The sequence below is a fragment of the Dysidea avara genome, chromosome 12 (assembly GCF_963678975.1).
Source record: "Dysidea avara chromosome 12, odDysAvar1.4, whole genome shotgun sequence".
NCBI classification, from domain to species: domain Eukaryota; kingdom Metazoa; phylum Porifera; class Demospongiae; order Dictyoceratida; family Dysideidae; genus Dysidea; species Dysidea avara.
Genome location: NC_089283.1, coordinates 23,279,745 through 23,286,270, shown reverse-complemented (window position 1 = coordinate 23,286,270; position 6,526 = coordinate 23,279,745). Strand labels below are relative to the sequence as shown.

At 37.4% G+C, this 6,526-nt stretch overlaps 1 long non-coding RNA gene across 3 annotated transcripts; it reads left to right on the top strand.

Moving 5' to 3' along the window:
• The first annotated feature begins 710 nt into the window (after positions 1 to 710).
• LOC136241136 (uncharacterized) lies at positions 711 to 5,788 on the top strand. 3 transcript variants are annotated; one of them, XR_010694184.1, is made up of 9 exons: positions 716 to 870; positions 1,511 to 1,560; positions 2,652 to 2,735; positions 2,782 to 2,875; positions 2,926 to 3,015; positions 3,072 to 3,134; positions 3,190 to 3,387; positions 4,077 to 4,158; positions 4,977 to 5,788. It is a non-coding gene; the product is annotated as an uncharacterized lncRNA (long non-coding RNA). The 3 variants fall into 3 exon arrangements; XR_010694183.1 differs by lacking the exon at positions 1,511 to 1,560 and having other exon boundaries at positions 711 to 870; XR_010694185.1 differs by lacking the exons at positions 1,511 to 1,560; positions 4,077 to 4,158 and having other exon boundaries at positions 711 to 870.
• Positions 5,789 to 6,526: the final 738 nt, after the last annotated feature.

Below are 6,526 nucleotides of genomic sequence, written 5' to 3'. Positions count from 1 at the left end.
GGACCCTTGATCTTCAGAACAGGCTCTTAAGACTTGTTGGTGATGGTGACTAAATGTAGGGATCTGTAATGTACCAATATTTAGTCACACTGAGGTACCACCTTTAAAAAACACTAAATAAAGTCTTAATACCACAGGGCCTTGACTCTGGATATATACACAAAGGTACAACTACATAACCAAACACACTAACACTACACACACAGTGACATTACACATGTTAGGCAGCCATCTCTCAATAAAGACCCTTGGCCCAAAGGTGGCTAAGTTCTACTGTAATTGCCACTACCTCCATCATGTTATAGTAAAACAACTGAGCTGGAGAAAGGGTATGGCCTTCAAATATTGTTGGTGTGAAAAGATATAATACCAAAGGTGACAGTCAAGAAATGGCTGCAGTGATGTTAATGTTAGAACTTGCTAAATCTTTCATAGCTACAACTATTAGGTCAAACCTTTGGTTGATGAGGTACAATGGGAAGAGATAAACATCAAATGACAGTTACATGTACAATATGACTACACACTGTTAAAAAGCCTGAGTGCATTTCATACCAAAATTGTATGCATTGCATACTGAGTTGCTACACTAGAAGGTATGAAACAGATCTGCATGCATTACATACTAAAAACGTTAGCATATCACACTAACATATTGGTATGAAATAACATACCCTGTGAGCATACCATGACGCCATAGCTCAGAGATATGCGCCTCTTATATGGGAAGATAAGCGCCTCTTATATGGAGCGTTTATGAATAGGCGCATACAAAAGCACTGGATGCGAGATGGGTTTGGGAGCTTGTTAGAAACTCTCGAGGGAAAGAGGTTGAAGGATCATGACGAGTCGAGTAAACTGAAGCACAGAGTGAGTTCTTAGTATTTGATAAGCAACGGTTTCAGGAAACCATAGATTACAATTATAACTCCCGTGACAAGTGTGGAAACTCTGGTTCGGTTCTAAGCCTTGTTCCAAGCTCCTTTATATGTTGTGTAACTGTTAGAGTTGATAATGAATACCATCTGTCTCATACCCAGACCCAGCTGGGCCATTTTCAGTCAACCAGCTTTGGCATCCAATGAAATTAAGTTTGGCTGAATCTTAGTCAATCGAATTTAAATTTGATCCGTGTTGACTAACTTCATGCATGCATCTACAATGAAACTGCATTGCTTTGGTCACTCCAAATAAATTCTCTGTTCCAGTCCACTGCCTGCATCCGTGTCACTAATAATATTATAATTCTTCCGTTTTTTCTTGCATACTGAACAGTTTCAATTTTATAATGTGTCAGTGTGCATTGAGTCTCTACAAATTTACATATTGTTCTACCTGCAATTTAATTTTATGCTGGCTATGCTCAGGAAAAGCTACCAATTTTATAATGGAAATGGACTGCTTGCTTGCATAAATGTATGCCCAGTGGAGGACGGGAAACAGAGTCTTTATTTAGAGTGGCCTTGTGTTTGGAGCAGTCATGCACTTTTGTAATATAATTACATATTAGCAATGGTGCAACTAGCCATTCAGCCCTTGGTAGCCACTGAAGTACTGCAGGTGAGTGTTAATGATACACCGGTTTCTGTCTAGTTACAGTATTGTGTAACAGTATGTAATCTTTTAAAACTGCATGTTGGCTATTTGCTACGTTAATATAACTTGCTATTCTGCTCTACGGCTTTTATTATACAAACAGGAGCTAGCTGGAGTTGGCTATAATAATTATTTACATATGCCTATAGGTAGACCCATTTAGATGCTAATAATGGTAAGGGTATCACCTTGTACAGGCACATGCCTTTTGTGTATCCCTTTAAACAATTTGATAATAATAATATAGCCATTTAGTCAAACAAAATCAGTCCGGCTAGACCAGTTTGATATCCAAATTTAGTCTGGCTAATTACCTATATTCAAAACGCTTGATTAACCAGATTGTTTTTCATGTAATAGAACTATGGACCAGTAACCTCAAAAGCAAGTCATGCAAATCAGCAGATGTATACAGATATAGTTATTGTTTATGGGTTCATATATAGTGGTATTGAAATTTTAGATTAATCCTAAGATACACTATCCATGCTCAATTAACGTTCTCACAACTAAGCAAGTGCATGGTTGTACTGTCACCTAATGATATAACTCACTGATAAACTTTGTCAATGGCCTACCTTAACTACATTAATATAGATTTCAACGATAGCTGTGACTAGGGTATGTGTGCACGGTAGTATCAGGTGGAGGAGACTGTTCACACAGTGATATGGGTAACCATTTTAAATGATATTAAATCGGAATATGCTAGATAATATTGTACAGTGTGTATGTGTGTGTGTAGGTGAGACTTCGGGTGCCTACACCTTTACTTGTGGGATATGGTACAGCTTCCTGCGGGGTTACTAGTCCTAGGATTTGCCTGCACTGACTCCTGTGCTTGTTCACTGGGTAGGCATGACCATACTAGCATGACAGCTGAAGGCTTTGCTTTTTGTTTGCTTTTGTGTGTGTCCAGGGTTAGTTCTAGAAATGTTGCTCACCTGGTTTCAAGTTCTGCTTATTTAGGTGTATATTTTCATGTATGGTTAGCTACTGTTTGACACACGTATGCATGACGACTGCTCTGTTGAAATGTATGATTGTTATTTTAGAGTAGCTATGCATATGTTGATTTTATCTGAATAATATGGTTCAGCGGTATCGACTCTACCTGATTAAATGGTTACAGACCCAAGGTATATTCAGTATCCTTGGAGAATGACTGTCGAGATTTCAGTTTAGATGGTGTCTCTGTGATCACATCGGTGAACTCATCCAGGAGACTGGAGGCATACAAGTCCTCATAGTTTCTACTTATGGAAATAAACTATCAAAAGTTAGTTTATATGCAAATAAACTTGTTTATATTATATTATATTGGTACAGAGAGTAAATTGAAGACAAAAGAGGAACTCTAGATCTGTAAAGACAGTTAGAATGCCTGTAGACTCTGACAATGGTATTGTCAATAGTCAGGTAACTAAGAACTTTATAGCAGTCACAATGCATTTCTACTTCTATTGCTTCATCAGGTGACAACGTTCTTAGGGTGGAAAATAAGAACAGATTGCATGGAGCTGTATGCAAATGTTGGAGTGAGTACAAATAAAGTTTTTTCTTACCTCATGACATGTTATACTTTTCCTATAGTAATATAACTGCTGTGCTGACGTCATACCCACAGGAATAAGCGCCTCTTATCTGGAACATTTATGCCGGAATAGGCACTTGCAAGAGCGTCAGCATCAGGGTCTGGGGGAGAAATACTCGAAGGAGTAAGGCTTAGAGACTGAAGGATCATGAAGAAACGAGTTGACTAAATTGCACGCGGACTGGTATAGTAACAGGGTGAGTTTTTAGTATTCGATATCCGCGTAGAGAAAGTCTATGGTAAAACCAAGGGTCACAAGTGGGATTAATAACCTATACATAAACAAAGATTCTAAGCCTTGTCTTTAATACAGGCCTTCATCTAGGAAATGACTCAAGGTGGGGGGGGGGGGGGGGGGGATAACCATGAGTGGGCAATAATTAAAGATCCACGTGTTCATCCCTATGCACACTTCACCTAGGATGTATCTTACACTCTCAGGTGCATTGTCGTGTGCCTGAGGATGACCATGCCACTCCAGAAATTTAGGCTTTCTTAAATTGCCTCTGGTGCATTCTTGAGTATCTCAGAGTGAAGAAAATTTAGTATTTTTGTTTCAAATTGCTTATGGTGCATTTTCAATTACCTGAGAATAACATGCCATTTTTAGACTCAATTTACTTGTGGTTCATTCTCAGGTACATGAGAATGCAAAGCCACTCCAGGACATTTTTGCATTTTAAACTCTCATAGGTGGCTTCTTGTGCATTCTCGTACCACATGTCCGCCATGAAATTTTTGTATTTTAGACTCTCAGATTGCTTCTGATGCATTGTTAACAATTTAATGGGGTGAGACTTTGTCAAGGGATGGCGGCAATGAAGTCCTGGTTTATATGTTGTGTGTTAAATTGTTTAGGGTGGTTATAAAGATTTCTTTAAAATAGGTGTTTGCTAACATTGGTTCCTAGAAGGCGAAGTCTGCAAATATACATGGAAACAGTAGAGACAGTTAGAAGGAAGAGACTGGTAAGTTGTTTGAATTTGAATTGATTGCTGCAATAAAAATTTAAATCTGGGACAAAAATTGTTCCAGCTGGGTCATTTTCAGTCAAACCAAATTTGATACTACTTGATTGTTAAGGGAGGGCTGTGATGTGTTGCATAGATGGCTGTTTTTAAGCAGAGAAGCAGGTAACATTCGCAATATAAATGGGAAATCAGCCTGGGGGCACATCACAGTGAAATATCCCATTTCTCTTGCATGATTATATAGCACTGGTTTCTTTCTTGCACTGTCACCTTACGTAACTACTGTCACTGAAGTTTATATCTCTGTTCAAATTGTGTCATGTTGTGCCTGACTGTAGTGTCACGCATACATAGCAGTTTAGCAAGTAGCTACAACAAATCTTTAATAGTATCATCCACTCATGCATTCACTATGCTTGTCACTATGTCAGTACTGCATGAACTAAGGTGTGAATCATATGGGGAAGGTTGGAGATTAGTACAAAGGCTTTTTTGGGAAAAAGGGGGGAATTTTTGTCAATTTAAAAACCTTTCATGAATGCATCTAAAATCGCAAATTCACAAAAGTTATCTTCCGCGAATGATTCCCATTATACAGTATTATTTCCATGCATGGTTAACCGCTATTTAACACTCATACTAGCACTTAGCATGACAAATGTTTTGTTGAAAAGTATGACTGCTCTATTAGAGTAGCTATTTAAATATTTTGATGGTAAAATTATTTTTAGAAACTGTGGAAACACTCATTAAACATTTTTTGTGTGTATTATGTGGTGTTGTGCATGCAGAGTGAAAGCTATCTCATTTGATAGGAGCTGACACTGGATCATCGTCAACCAGTTGAAACAGTGATATAGGGCTCAAACGAATATTCTATTATTCGAATATTCGGAGAATATTCGTTTCAAAGGAAATACGTAACATCAGTGTGTAAATACTTGGAATTCTTGATCCTACATAAGCATATCTATGACATAAATGATCAAATCGTGTTGATTCTGAATTGTATTAAAGAGACATCTTGTACAACAGGATTATTGATACCTCGTCCATATACCAATGCTGAAAAAGGATATTCGAATATTCGGTAGTTGTGAATAAAGAATATTCGAATAGTAAAAAACACTATTTGTTTGAGCCCTACAGTGATACAAAAGATGTATCTTGTTCTTGTATAACTTTGTATGAACTGTACTGTTTGCAATATTATTTCAGTATGGAGATAACAATAGAATACATAGCTTTCAGTTTTGGTATCTTGTTGAGGCAAAGTTTCCCCGACCTGTGGTCAGTGTTTTTATGGATGTACCTTGGACCATACGGGCTTTATGTATGATGCTGGCAACTGGCCCAACTAATGTGTACTCAACATACAGCAACTCTGTACACAGGTCTAAGTGAGGGATATTCTCTGAATCCTTTTCATCAACCATACGAAACTAAAAACTGTTTTCTCAAGGTGTTCAGTCATATTATCAATGTGCTGTGTTGTGTGTAGCACTCATGAACTTTTTGGTTGTGTACACATACTGTGCAGATAACCACACAAACACAAATACATTGTCCACGAAAGTTAACTATATATGTTAAAATTGTGAAAATGAAATAAATGTATTGCAGTGTATATACATAGAGGTTTTGCAGTACACATTCCTTAGCCATGTATGCACTGACTAGTGGATTGAGGATTCTACATTGATTTTTAAAAGTACAAAGCAAGAAGTTTTACTGGGATATGCTAAAAAGCCATTGTAACAAGTGGCTATCTCTAACAAATATGTATAATATTGAGGGTTGACGTGTAGCTATGAATTTTGTAATGTATTGTGGGTTTTGGTATATACATTCACCCACAATGTCTGCGCACATATTATGTGAACATTCCCTGCAAAACCTCTAACGTGCATGTTATTTCCTACCAATACAACTGGAAGATGAAACACAAATAAAATCTGCACTATACATAATTCCTCCCATGTTTGGTAATTAGCTGATCGTCCACCAGAGTAGTATATATTCATTGCTGCGAATTTGCTGGATATGCACAAGCAAGTGCTACTGATGGATGTAGTGCCACCAAAACGTACTAGGTTGATGTCATTTATAAATGCCTTTGAGCATGTTCAGTAGACAGACACTATACAGTATCTAATCAATGTAATATGGGTCCAGCAGGTCTGGATTGTTTATGATGTACAGTAGCTATGATAGGTGAAATTTGTATGTGAAGTAACATTGTTGGTTATGATAAAAGTGCATCCTAATAATTTGTGTCATAATTACTTTGTAGTGTTACTTGTTCTCAGCAGTGTTACAGTGGATGGAGTCCCTCAAAATGACATTAAAATAATTGTGGTCACTT